This window comes from Lissotriton vulgaris, chromosome 8, assembly GCF_964263255.1.
Source record: "Lissotriton vulgaris chromosome 8, aLisVul1.2, whole genome shotgun sequence".
NCBI classification, from domain to species: Eukaryota; Metazoa; Chordata; class Amphibia; order Caudata; family Salamandridae; genus Lissotriton; species Lissotriton vulgaris.
In genome coordinates this window covers 1,074,479,559-1,074,494,375 of record NC_141696.1, presented here as the reverse complement: position 1 = coordinate 1,074,494,375, position 14,817 = coordinate 1,074,479,559, and the positions used below count along the sequence as shown (strand labels likewise).

The 14,817-nt window shown below is 44.6% G+C and overlaps 1 pseudogene; it reads left to right on the top strand.

The window, feature by feature from the left end:
- Nucleotides 1-216: 216 nt before the first annotated feature.
- Nucleotides 217-4,533, top strand: LOC147698300 (uncharacterized; annotated as a pseudogene).
- The last annotated feature ends 10,284 nt before the right edge of the window (nt 4,534-14,817 follow it).

The window sequence follows — 14,817 nt, the reverse complement described above, 5'->3', positions numbered from 1 at the left end:
GGAATTTTAACCAGTTCAGTTCCAGCGGATCTCAGGCAGCATGTGGGGTGGTATGAATGTATCCTAGGACAGAGATATTTTGGGCCTTTGCCCTGTAGTATTCTGTGGTTATAACACAGGGTTTTATAGTAGATTCGCTCCTCAATAGGGAGCCGTGGAGAATTTTCAGGCCACGGCCAGTGGGTTCAAAACTGGGGATATTTAACAGCATCTGAGATGCCTCTTTCTGCATTCGTTGGAGCAAGTAAGTAATTTATTTGCACAGTTAATTAAAACCAATGCAATGCAATACAAAACATAAAAATTGAAGCACAATGTAAAATCACATATGTTTAAAACCATCATTGTATGAACATTTATGTTCTTTTCCTAGTAATTTTAAAATCATATCAGCCATTCAGTTATCTCTCAGTATTTGATATTAAGTATGATTTGTGTTACAAGACAAGTTGGAACCAAGTCAATTCAATATTCTGGACCTGGCATTTTGTCCCCCACAGCCTTCAAAAATTTTACCAGGCTGCAGCTCAATTGAGGGTCCTGAGATGAAAAGCATGTTAGTACTGCGCTCCTTCGTGTACGTATCCCAAGCCGAATAAAGTGTTGTTTTAAAAGGGATTTCCTCTCATCCAACAATTTCTCGCAAGAGCATAGTAAGTGAATTATGTCTTCTTCTCTATGACCGCATAGCCGGCATGACAAACCTGCTTTCTTTTTTAACCAGTGCGGGAAATGCTGGATGCAGGGCAGCAGCCCAAACCTGTATTTTAAGAAGCTCATTTTTGTCTTTTTTGCATAGCCCAAGCCCAAATAGTTCTGAGGAGCTTTTGCCGAGTAAGAATTCAAAATCATCCAAGCATGCGTTCTTTTTGCAAAAACTGTTTTGTCTTGTACCCACGACTGGTGTTTGATAGATTTCTTAACCAGTTTGTTGAAGGTTTTATGGTCTAAGGAGGATGCCCAGAGCTGTCCCAGCCCGGTGTTTACAAGACTTTTTGCAAGATATTTGGCTGCAGGCGAGGTCGAAGTCTGCTCTATTTCCCTCCATAGATGATCGTTCAAGGTTCCCTGTGCAGATTTCCTCACTTTGTCCCATACACAGATGTAGGCCCCCTGGCGTCCCAGGAGCTGTTGTTGAATGCCAAACTCCAGCCTAATCTGTGATGGGGAGGTCCACTTAGGAAGACTAAAGATGATTCTATATGCGGCTGTGATTGTATGGTCAAGTATTATTGCATCTCTGCCTCGTAAAACCTCACTTCCATAAGTGATTGTTGGCAGAAGTTTTGCTCGGATAGCTTGTACCAGTGGTGTTAATGATGGACCAGATAGCTTGTTATTCAAGGTTTTTAAAGCAATTGCCAGAGCTATCCCTTTGCCTTTGATGCAAGACCTTTGTGCAGTGAATCGCCCGCCGTTGTCAATTTTCACGCCTAGATATTTATATATTGACGTATCTTTAATGCGAGATTTGTTCCAGAGCCACGTGAAGGTTTTTCTTTTTCTTTTACTGATGGTCATAGATTGAGTTTTCTCAAGGTTAACTATTAGATCATTTGCCTCAGAATAGCTCTGAGTGATGTTCAGGAGTCTTTGGAGCCCTACTTTAGTATGGCTTATGAGAACAATGTCGTCCGCATATAAGAGGCATGGTATACTAAGCCCTCCTAGTTTGGGGGCATGTGAGTTGCAGTCAATCAGATTTTGGCGCCAGGTCACCCAAGAACAGGTTGAACAATGTTGGGGCCAGGACGCAACCCTGCTTGAGGCCATTGTTTGTCGGTATGCGCCTGGACAGCAATGAGCCGTCCCCCACCTTTATTCGTATCCAGGTCTCCGTGTGCAGGTTTATTAACAGGTCCAGCAGCGGTTTTGAGATCCCCCAATTCTTTAGTTTAGACCACAGGAGATTCCGATTGACGTTATCGAAAGCCGCTTTGTAATCTATGTAGCAGAGATGTAGTGGCAGTTTTTTCGTCTCTGCCTTGTCTATTAGTAGGCCCATGGTTAGGATATTAGTCATCGTGCCCACTGTTTTGACAAAACCTGTCTGATAAACTGGTATCAGCGATTTCTTTGCAGCCCATTCCTGTAGTTCCTCCAGCAGTAATCCTGCGAAGTACTTCGCCTCATTGTCTATTAGGGCCACTAGTCGGTAATTTTGAGGAAGAGCCCTGTCCCCTGCTTTGTATATTGGGGTTATAATAGAGCCCTTCCAGGAATCTGGCAGGATGTTCGAGCACCTGATTTCCAGAAAAAGGGGTTCGAGAGCTTTCTGCATTCGTTGGAGCATATGTATGCTCCTTTTTGATGCCCCCAGATAGAGAACATTAAAGTAGTCTAATCTGGATGTCACCAGTGCCTGGAGCGCTGTCTTTTTGGCACAGTCTGGGATGAGCCCTAGGATTTCCACAAGCATTTTTAGAATCCCGAATCATGTGAGCCAAAACTTTGGGTACAGATGTACGTAAATCTGAAATACCGAGTCCTTAATAGTGAATTTTACCAATTCGTCATCAAGAACTCGGTATTTCCGATGTAGATACAAATTCGGTAAAAAATACTGAATCGGTACCATTTAGCGAATCGATATAAAATGCTTTAAAAAAATTACCAATTCCCCATTACCAAATCGGTATCACCGATTCCTTAATACAGATTCAGTAATTAGCGAATCGGTAATTTAAAAAAATCGCAAATTGTTAAATCAGCCCATCCTGTGCTTCCTCATGACCTCACAACCAGGGAGTGGCCACACCCATGCAGCTGCACTGATCTTGAAACTGTTGGAGAGGCAGGGATCACAGCAAACAACTCAGGAGCAACTCTTTCAAGTTTTTGCTGACATCCCAGAGCAGATATGGACAACCAGGAGAGGGTAAAAGAGGCAGAAGAGCGCAAAAGGAAACATACATTTAGTGAGAGAGAGCTGGAGGTCCTTATGGAGTAGGTTACAAAGGATTATGACGAACTTTTTGGAAAAAATACCCTGCACGTGCCTGAATCTCAGAAGAGGCAGATATGGCTGGTTATCCAGGAAAGGATTGTTGCCTTTGGAGTAACCCAGCACTCCATTGAAGAACTTAAAAAACGCTGGTATGACCTCAGGAAGTGTGCAAAGGAGAGGTTGGCAAAGAGAATGAAGCAAGCCAAGCAGACAGGTGGAGTGAGAAACACAGCACCTGCACCAACTGCCCTGGATCTCCTGGTGTAGTCCACCCTCCAGCCAGAGAGTGTGAGTGGGATTGGGGATTCAGACAGCTCAGCCAGAGCTGGCAACAGGTAAGGTAAGATGCATGCACAGCATGCTGTGCCCCCCACTCCCTAACCCCAATCCCCAATCCCCAAAGAGGCAGTATGATTCCCACTCCAATACTTGTTTTACTAAAAACCAGCAATGCATTATGGGAGATGTAGTTAGAAGTAACACATATCATAACAGTCAGTCCACTGACACCAAAGGCATAAGACACACATCAGCAATTAGCAAGCAGAGGACAGTCAGTTTGATTGGCAGTCATGACATTTATTATTACGCAAATGCTGCCAGACAAGTGAGCAAATGTACATTACGTCTCCACAGGCAAGCCATCATGCAGGGCTGCAGAAGGGGACACAGGAAAGGCTCCCAGGAGAGAGAGAACACTGGAGGAGGAGGTCTTGTCGCCTGCAGAGCACACCATACCGCCACCACCACCACCATCACCACCACCACCATCACCAGCATCACCATCGCCACCATCACTGCCACCACCACCGAGAGCCAGGAGGCATACAGTGGATAGCCTCCAGCAAATGGAGGTGTCCGAGGAGGACAGCATGGGAGGCCAACATTCCAGGGTGGCAGAGGATGACAACAGTGCAGGCAAATAGTCCCCCACTGAGCACGCCCAATCAGGTGTCAGATGCCGCAGAGCAAAGGCAGCCAGTCCAGTTGCACAGGGCGAGGATCAAAGTAAATCTGCCGGTCTTGAGGGGAACATGCTCAACGTGCAGTGCCTGAAAGGCAAAGAAATAAGAGCAGTGCAACAGCAGATGGTCCACATGAATAGACACATGCTGCAAAACAAGGAGGGCATTACCAGCATGGACAATACTGTGGCTGAGGGCATGAGGGGCATGTCTGAGGCAGTGAGGCTGCTGTGCAGCAAAATGGATGAGGACCATTTGGTGAGGCGCAGGCAGAAATTGGGCAACTACACTAAGGCGGTGAACCGCCTCTCCACTGCCACCTCTTTGCTATAAAGGCACTCTGTGGCCATGCAGGAGGAGATGGCACACTGCAGCTGTGACGTGGCAAGGGGGCTGGTCACAGTGACCAGTGCACTGGAAGTGCTACAAACAAACCAAATAGCTATTACAGGTGCAGGTGATGGGGATAGTGAAGAGGCAACTAGCAGCAGTAGCATCACGCCCCCGATAACCGAGGCCAGGAGGTGCAGCGAACGGCACAGCACTGCCACAGGACAGACTGCCAGTGAGGACAGTGTGCCCAGGGAATGCAGCAGTGCTGCGCGTGGGCGCAGGAAGTAATGCCAGCCGTCACCTGGTATTCCGAAATGGTTGATGTAACCCATTTCGCCTTTGGAATGGCTATATCATATCGGCCTGGCATGTTGAGGCCTTCATGGTGTGGCTGTGTGCTATGCTAATAAAACACCGTCACTCAATTACAGTAACTAGCTGCGTCCCCTTATTTACTCAAAAATAGTTGCATGTGATCTCAGCCTGTCTGTGCCTCCCATCTGGTGCTTTAAGAGTCCAAATGTGCGCTCCACAACATAGCCTTTAGATCTATGTGCCACATTGTATCTTCTCTCACGCGGGGTGGATGGGTTGAGATTTGGAGTCAGGATAAATGCACGCGCAGCATATACGCTGTCACCTGAATGAGAAAGGAAGTGCCATTAATAACAGTCACCAACACATTCATCCAAGGTGCCTATCAGGGTGTGTCACATTGATTTACCCAGCAGGTATCCTTCTCCAAATTCGCCCCCAGCCAGATTGGTGTAGATCCCACAGTTCCTAAATATGTAGGATTCATGGGCACTCCCTGGAAATTTGGCTACAATGTCAGTGATGATGTGGTCCGCATCGCATATCACCTGTACTTTGATAGAATGTGTAGATTTGCGGTTCCGATATATGTACTCTGCAGCTGCAGGTGGGCATATTGGTATGTGTGTCCCATCAATGCATCCTATAACATGTGGGAACTGTGCCTTTTGATAAAAATCCATCTTGGTTTTCTGCAGTTCTGCCTGTGTGCTGGGGAAGCGTACGTAGTAAGGCATTCTTTGCATCATGGCATCCAGGAAATTGTTGAAGAAACGGGATAGGCAACTCTGTGACTCACCACCTCCCACAGCTATCACCCTCTGGTAATTACCTGATGCAATTAGGTGCAGGCTACAGAGCTATTGTACATGAACAGGAATAGCGTGCACCCTTGGTGTCTGATGCTCCAGGAATGGGTGCAGGTCCCGTATCAGGTCTAGGATGGTTTGGGGGCGTAGCCTGTACCTCTCATGGATTTCAGCCTCAGTCAGTTGGAACAGTATAGCGCGCAGTCTTTACACGCGTTCTTCCCATCTCCTGTTCCTCAGTCCTGCTGCTTAAATGCGAAGTCGCCTTTCAATGACGTAGAGGGCCGCCATTGTGTTCAACGGTTGCATTTTGGGGCTGTTTAAATGCAATGCACCTGATTACCACCTGCTTTGAGTCAGTGGTAATTAGCGACTCCTAAATTCCGAAAAATAGAAAAATCGGTATTATTGAATTTTGGTACATCGATTTGCGAGTTTTTAAGGATTTCTTATTTACCGATTTGGGATTTGGGGTTTCGGTATCTGCTAATCGCAAATTAAGGAATCGGTAAATGGTTTTCCTTACTTTTACCAATTACTTATTTGTGATGGCGTTTGGTGTTACCTACATTGTACATGGCTAAATACTGGTCGGTAACGCAGAAATTCTGTGAATTTCTGCAATATCAACCGGTATTTAGCCACCTACATCTGGCCCTTGGTTGGAAAAGGATAGTGTGGAGTTGACCCAAACTCAAAGATTTTTGACTTTGTGGCTTAGAGATGGTGGAGATCCTAACATCCTGGGACCCCCAACTCGAGGACCAGATGGAAGGTTGTTTCCCTAACACTAAAATATATTTTACTGGCATTTAGTCTGTAGCAGCCGCGTTTCTTAGTTTGCCATGTCCTTTAGGCAAAGCTTAAAATCCTCTGCAACCTGGTAGTTGTCTTGCGCCAAGGTGAGGATCAGTTGTGTGTCATCTGCATATGACTCTTTCTGCATCCCATACTTATCCAGAAGGTCTGCCAGAGGTGGCATATACCAATTGAAAAGGGTCGGGCTCTGTACTGAGACCTGAGACACGCCCTGTTTCAGATGTTGAGTGGACAAAACGGAGGATTGAAGAGTAATTTGTAAGGGGCGATCCTCCCGAAAGCTCGGCAGCAAGCCCAATGCAGTGCTACCTTCCCCTGCGTGGTGTAATCTATCAGGTAACAAACCATGAGCAACCATATTAAATGCAGCACTAAGGTAAAGCATTACTAGGGCCGCCGTTTGACCTTCATCAGCAATTTTGAGTTTCCTCACTGAGTACATCAGCCAGCCCGCGTAACAAATCGTCTACATAGTGTGGGTATATGTGTACATGGTCTCCCTCAGTGCTGGAAATGCATTAACTCCCCTGGGGAGGAAGATAGAAATAAAAGAAGAAAGGGGGGCTTGTGTGTCCTGTAGCCCCCCCCCCACCAAGGGCATTGGTGAGATGGGCAGGGTGTACTGATTTGAACTCAACGCTCGGCGGCCTGGGACGACTTCCTCTCCTGACTCATGTTGTGGCTCACTTCCCTGCGTTACAAGCCCTCCTTCCTGGGAAGCTCAGTGGGCCCAGACTCGGGTGCTGGCCATTTGAGGAAGAAGTCACCCAGCCGGCCGTAGGCTGCGCCACTGAACTAACCTCTCTCCTTTGCCCAGTAGGTAGTGGTACTGCAGGCCACGTCAGACAGTAGGTCAGTGTAGAAGAGAATCCGCTGCCAGTGTGTGCACTGGATGTCTCTTGCTGTACAGTGGGTGGTCCTACTCGCTGGGGGGGAACGTGATCGCTCATAACCCCTGGCTCACCAAAGCAGTGTTGGAAATAGGGATAGTCCGTCATCAGATGGAGCAGGAGATCGCCGTCCCTTGCTGTGGGCCGTGGCTGCATGCGTCGTTGCAGGCCCGCCAGTCGATTCTCTGGGAGGGGCCACCTCAGGGTGTTCCTCTGCTTGTGAATGCCAGGGATCGGGCTTGTGGGTGTGTTATTGTTCCGGGGACCAGTCATGATGCACCCGCAGTGGTGAGGATTTCGCTACTGCCATCCAGGGCTTGTCCAATCCGGGAGCTCCAGGATTAAGCGGCTATCACAGTTTGTGGAAATACAACGCCCGAGAATAAAATCTTGGCAGGATTATGGAGAAGCTAAGTCTGAGAGAAAGTTGATTATTCATTGCCTATCTGCAACAATTGAGGTGCTCAAAGCCATGTGAGTACCCAGAATTTTACCAATAAATCTTGGAAAAAAATTGTTCCTCATTTGTAATAAATTGAAAGCAGCAGTGCAAGCATGATTTTTTCCAGTCTGGGCTCCAGCAATGTGGCTCTACCAGGGGTCAGTCAGTCCTATCTCTCTTCAGTAAATGTGGCCTTTCAAGCTACATGCTGCAAAGGAAAATTCAGTTGCATAGCATCAATAATACAGGAGCTTCATTGGTTACTGATTCAGGCCAGAATAAAAGTCAGAGTCAGTTGGCTGACTCACAAAGCTCATCACAGATGCTCCCCTCCCTTCTTGGTATTACTCCTCACATTCTCTGGTGGTCAGGTAGCATGAAATGACAAATAGCATGCTCTGTAAAACAAGGAATCCCTTTTAATACACATAGCAGAAATGTATTTATATATTTTAAAGTTTTATAGAGAGTGAACCAGACCCATGAGGGTATCAGAGCACTTTACAAGATTGAAGGGTGGTATACAAAAGATTTAGGAGGGGAGGGTAACAGTGGGGTAAAAATAGGTAGATAAAATATACAAGAAAAACAAGCAGTACAAAGTCACGGATACATTTGGGATAAAAACGACAGGTAGATACATTATAAAAGAAAGGCACGCAGTCTCAACTCTTGGGTGGGATGCCCAGGAGTGCAGGGTCGGTATCATCCATAAAAGCCATGGATAATGCCAAGGTGGAGATTGGAACCGGTCGCTAAGGTTATTGTAATATGATCGTTATGCGAGGAATTTGCCCATTAGGAACGTTTGGTCTCCTTTTTAAAGTAAGCCAGAGACAGAAGTCTTTTGGTGGCGGGTAGGAGAGAGCTCCAAATTCTTGAAGCGGCCCTCGAGAAGACCCGATTGTAGGTTTCTTTACTCCGGAAGCATGCTGGTTGGAGCAAAAGGTCTCTGGCAGAGCAGGAGATTCTGGCTCCTCCGGTTATCACAAGCTTCTGGGCTAGAAAAGCAGGGGAGCTGCAAAGAGTCTTGTCAGTAATTCATGCCAGTTTAAGTTGAATTCTGGCCTCAAGGGGAAGCCAATTCAGCACTTTCAGGTGGGGAAGAGATGTAGTCAAATTTGTTTGAGCCAGTTAGAAGTCTGGTGGCGGCATTGAGGTAGGGTTTCAAAGGGGCCAGAGAGTTCTTGGGTAGCCCTGCGAGAGTTGAGCATTCATATTCTAGTCTGGAAATGACTAGTGCCTGGATTGCCATTTTTAGGTCGGCAGTGTCGAGGAAGGGTTTTAGGTTTTTAGGTAACTCAGGTGAAATCTGGCAGTTTTGGTCATTGAGTTGATGTGGCCCTGAATGTCAAGCTGCCGTCAAAGGTTTTTCCAAGGGATTTTGCAGAGTCCACAATGGTAGAAGGGCAGTTTAGCACAGTGATAGCCTTGAACCATTTCTTGATGACTGGATTTGTTTTGGGTGGGGAGATTAGAAGAAACTCAGTTTTATTTGCGTTAAGTTTGAGCTGGTGGGTGGTGAGCCAGTGAACAGTCAGCTTCAAGGCCTCATTCAGGGAGAGAATGTCTTCAGGGAAAGAGATTTTAATGTAGATCAGTGTGTCATCAGTATACATGAGGTAGGAGATATTGACGGTGCGTAGCACCTTTTTGAGTGGTTCAAAGTAAAGATTGAAGAGGGTGGGGGAAAGGGTTGATCCTTGGTTGACTCCAACCATGATCGGAGAGGGCGTGGATAGGTTACCGTTGATGAGGACTCTCTGTGAGCAATTTTTAAGGTAGGATCTAAACCATTGAAGGACAGTGCATCCAAACCCATCCCGAGTTTGAGGCGTTCAAGGAGTGTTTCGTGGTTAACCATATTGAATGCCAAGGACAGGTCTAGGAGGATTAGGAAACAGGTTTTGCCTTGGTCGAGGGCTTGGAGAGCTTCATCCACAATGTGGAGGAGGGTGGTTTCAGTGATGTGTCCAGGTCTGAACCCGGAATGCAAGACATTCATTTCTGGAGCGATAACCAGGAACTGAAACTCTTGTGCAATTCTCAGAATCCAACTCAATTTGCTTGCTTGCTGCTTGAAATCCTAGCTCAATCTCCCTTCCTCTTGATGTCCTACCTTTCAACCACATGTTATATCTTCCTTTGATTTCTGTGTTTCTTTTTTACATATGCAGCCATGCAACACACTAGTGTTGCCTAGATTTGCCTGTGAGCAAATCTGGTTACTGGGGGCGAGAGTCACTCACACATGGTGGAGATGTCTTGGAAAGTAGGTGAACACCCACTCACATCTGACTTTGATATTACCAGCAAACAGTTGTGAGACACATTCTCACCCTGAATGTGGAGATTTATTCCTGCTGAGGTCAGTAGTGAATGTCAATCCAGGGAGTAAATAGGAAGGGAATACCAGCAAACTGAAATAGTCTTCCTATACAGAAATAACACTGCCATCTACATCCTAAACCAAGTCGTCCATCACCTAGAGAGTGATCATCATTATCCCATTCTTTGAATGGAAGCCTGAATATTCTCAGTGTCATACTGGATTTGGTAAAGAACTACCTTTTCTGAAGTTTTGCAGATGTAGTGACAAGGGACTACATGGAGAAGGGGAAGATTCCGTTTGTAGAAAAAGAAGGCAGATGCAGTCCCAGGAAGATAGAGAATAGGTGCAGTTCTGTGTTGCATTGGGAACAATGTGAGGTACAATATATGTTGTGAAATTGCTGGAGTAAGAAATAAGATGACATGTTGACCTAGTATTACCTCTAGAAAGAAGGACCTTGGCGTGCCATGGAGAGAGCAGAGGTGGATAATTCATTGCCAGAAATACCTCTAGAAGGAAGGACAAGTGCTGTGATAGGGCGATAACCATTAGAGGAAAAGAAAGACCTAGCATGACTTACAATAATATCTCCTCTATATACCAGTAGCACACAGTTCTGAACTTGCTAATAATAGTTATTAATAAAGATCTTTGTGCCAGAGGGAGAGTTGAAAGGAAGGGTGCTTGCAGAAGTAAGGAAAGGTGCAGAGCCAGGGGATCATCCAAGATGCCGGTGTGCACATTAAAGGAGGAAAGTGAGTGGCATTAGCAAAGGATCGAAAAAGGAAGATGACATAACATGGGCACATCTGAAAGAAAAGCATCTTCAGCATGAAAGGAAATTATCTGTAACAAGGTTAGATGCTTCCTCATATGGATGTCTGATAACATGTAGTACTGAGGCAGGGGCTATTTGCAATATTGGGATATAACAAACAGTCCTACACAGCCCTAGAAACCAGGAACAGAAAAAGACCGTAAAACTAAAAAGGGATATGCAAAATGCATGAATTATTAGCAACCACTGTTAGGTACTTGGAAACCACTGTTGTCCATAAGTTTTAACCACTATAACACTTAAGACTGAGAACAGGCATGTGCACATAGCCCTAGATCCTACTCAAATAGGAATAGTACAGCCCAAACTACCAGGCCAGTGGCTGAGAATAATTCATGCATTCATTCTATCAATTTGTTATTGCAGGTACATCATAATATTGGATATGCTCAGATAAGGGTTCTTAGCTTGCTGTGCCGTAGGACTCTAGCGTGCTACAGGACACAAGCTGCTCCTCACTGATGAGGCATACTTAGGACGAAACCAGTCTGGAGTTGATTGTGTTTTTGTCTAGAACCGACCCAAACTAACAGGTCAGCTTGGACTGTCCCTATTGGAACAGGACGTATATGGTTTTCATTTGGCTGATATGTTTAAACAGTGGTACACTGTGTGAACAATGATGTGCTTGGAAGCCCCAAAACATTAAGCCAGTGCAGAGATCAATTCAAGCTTTCCATTTATTACTGTGCTATTTGGTATTGACAGGAACAATGACTGTTAAACTTCATCTTCATCTTTATCTTCACAATATTATGTGGAAGATGGTGGCATTGTCTACAGTACCCAATGTGTTGAAGACAGAGAAAACATAATGGGAGCATGTGACCTCCAGAACAGTACACATGCAACAGTTGTCGATATTTCACCCCAGGGCAAACACCAACTCACTCTTGATGCTTCTTGATGCCCTGAGTTGATTGGTACTTCCTTTCTTTTTTATGAGGGATGTCCACCTGAATCCTCACTTGCCTTCTCATCTTGCCGAGAGAAATTTTCCACCTACAACTGCAGCACTGCAACTTTAGTAACGATGAATGAGGGAGAGGTTGTAGTGTATGATAGTTCAAGTAGGAGCATCACAGATAGTCAAAGTCACCTTGACTCCAGAGAATAACACTTAGGCATGGCTCCAGTAACTTTACCTAGCAATAAAGCTGTTATAGGGCAACAATTGAGGGGAGGGTTTAACATAAAAGTTAGCTGTAGTCCATTCAGTCATAGAGAAAAAGTACTGATTATGTCAATGGGGAGGAGGAATCCTAACACTGTGAAAATGTCTATGGTCTATCAAACCGAATGAAATGTAAAGTATGCAGTGGTTGGCAATTTTTGATGGAATGCTATAAGCTGCTTTCAGGAGACATGGTCAATTACTGAAATCCCCTTGGAGGATAATAACATGTATTATTCACCCAGAATTAGACAGAGCATGGGCAGCCTATCAGGCGGCCTAGGGATATAGTTGTATGGTAAATTGCCTAGCTTCAGGAGTCCTATCATCCCTATTTGAATTACGAACAACATAGTGCATAGTAGACTAGGTGAAAACCTCTTAATTGTAGGGGTAATGGATGTCTTGAATGTCTATGTGTGGTCTGGGAGGAAGGGCAGAGGTAAGTCTGTGTTAAAGACTCTTGAGGAATCACTTTTATAGGTCAGATTAGTCTGTAGTGAGTTATCACAATACATTCTAGTAAAATGTGAATACTCTATTTATAAGTAACACAGAAGAAAGTGCACTACTTGAGAAAGATCCTGCGTGTGGTTTACCTGACGCAGCTATGGGAAATATTAGGGTGAGCAAACCGTGGACGAAAGAGATTAGGCTCATGTCAATGTTCCTGTCTTGCATTGTAAGGTAATTGAATGGAGACCCCTGCAGATGAGACCTGCCATGGTAATAGAAGATCATTTATAATTGACTCCATTTTAATTAATATTAAATCCTGGATGATGGTGAGGGATTTATGGGTTGTACCTCACCCAGATAGTGACTATAGCCCACGTGTTCCATCCATTTATATTGGATTTATTTGGAGCTCTGCACTCTAAAAGGAGCATCTAGGGGAGGAGATTTGAGTTGGGCAGTTGGGTGGAATCCTGACAAATATAATTACTTTGTCCATTATTTAAGGATCTAAATCCTGTACAAAGAGCCTGATGATGAAAGGGTAATGGCCCTATTTTAGCAAATCATTGAGGTTATGTCACCCTTTATGATGACCACTAAGGGTGTGGAATATATGAGTGTAAATAATCACATTAGTAATTGGTTTGACCATGAATGTTGAATGCGAAAGAAGGGGCTATCTTATGCCCTAGGGAGGCACCATGACAGTGCATCCATGGACTGTATCTTTACTAGAATGAGAAGGGAATATAAAGAATTCATCCGGGGGAAAAAGTTTGAAATGAGACTTAATGTATGGGATAAGGTTGTACAGGTGGCCAGAGAAGAGAATTCTAAGAATGGTCACTCATTACAGGAGGATACAACCAGTGCAGGGAAAAGATGGTTATGTGTATAGGGTCTCAAGAATAGGTTTTGCATGTCTCAAGTCTTTAAGTCTCTACCACGGAGAGAAACTGTTTCCAACAGGTTATTTCAATCCTGGGAGTGGATGGATGGGATTTCACTGAATCTGAGGTTAAAGAAGCCATCTTACAAGAAAAACCTAACAAAGCCCAGGTCCCTGATTTTGTGCCCATAGATGTATATAAGACTGGTCTTCCATTATGGGTTCTACCACTATTTAGGAAACAATGCTGGAACGGACCCATCTAATTATAGCCCAATTTCATGGTGCAGGTAAGATTTTTGGGAGGGTGCTTTCTAATCATAGTCATGATTGGACTAAAGATGTGAAAATATTAGTAGACAAAGAAGCAGGATTCAGAAGGGACATTGGATTGGTGGAACAGACCATAACATATATGGGACAAAGGAAGGACCCATTGTTTTCAACTTTTGTTGACTTGAGATCAGCTTTTGATTAAGTAGATAGGGAGTTACTTTGGGTAGTGTAACAACATCACGGTCTACACCAGTATCTGATTATAGCCTATCAGAACTTGCACAGAGACACATTTGCTCAAGTACATGATGGATCATGAGGAGACTGTTCAGAGAGATTTTTGATAACTGCTGGCATGGAGCAAGGGTGTGTGCTGCCCCCTTCTCTTTTCATCATTTCTGAATGATGTCTGAATATAGATTGCCCAAAGCTCAATAATTCACATATATCCTCTTGTTGTATGTGGACAATACAGTTGTGCTTTCTTTTACCGAGCTCCCTATGCAAAAACTGATTATGGGCTTCTTGCACTATTGTGTAAAGAAACATTTAACCTCATAAGTGCTGCGCCCAGTCCAACGGCCGACGGCACCACTACCTCGGGAGTGCTGCAGTCGGCCATTGGACGTTCCCGCTGCACCTGCGCAATGGAACGTTCAGCACTGGAGCTGGACGTTCCATAGCAGCTAAGGTGTTAAACATCAATGTTTCCAAAACTATATCTATGATACTAAAACCAATGCTTGTACTAAAGTGTCCCTTTTTGGTGAACAGTGACATTTTGGAATAGGTACACTATTTTGACTATCTAGGAATTTGTTATGATGCTAAACTGTCTTGGAAGCAGAAAAGGTAAAAAGCAGCTACAATTTTAAATCAAACAGCAACCAAAGTTATCAGATGTAAACCAAGAATAGGGGGGCAGTCATTGAGTTCATTACTATGTGTTTACAGAGCGAAGGTAGTTACAGGAGCAATTTATGGAGCAGAAATCTGGGGCTATACAGATTTTCTATACTCGAGAAAATTGAGAATAGGCTTTCATGAGCAATATTGATGTTGATTCTGGGCATTCCTTTAGCATCACAATATTTGGAATTGGATGTTAAACCTTTTCCCAACATTATTGCTCTAGCTCCAACAAATTATTTGTTTCGCCTTCAGAGAAACCGATTAGCAGACAGTTTTTTGGATCCCTAAGGGAGGTAGCCCATTATCCTGGTCTGCCTGAGATGACCGGACGGAACCATGTTGGCAGCAATTTTAAACAGCTGAAACTTGATATCTTTTGTGAGGATATTACACTGATTAATGGGGAATTGAAAAGCA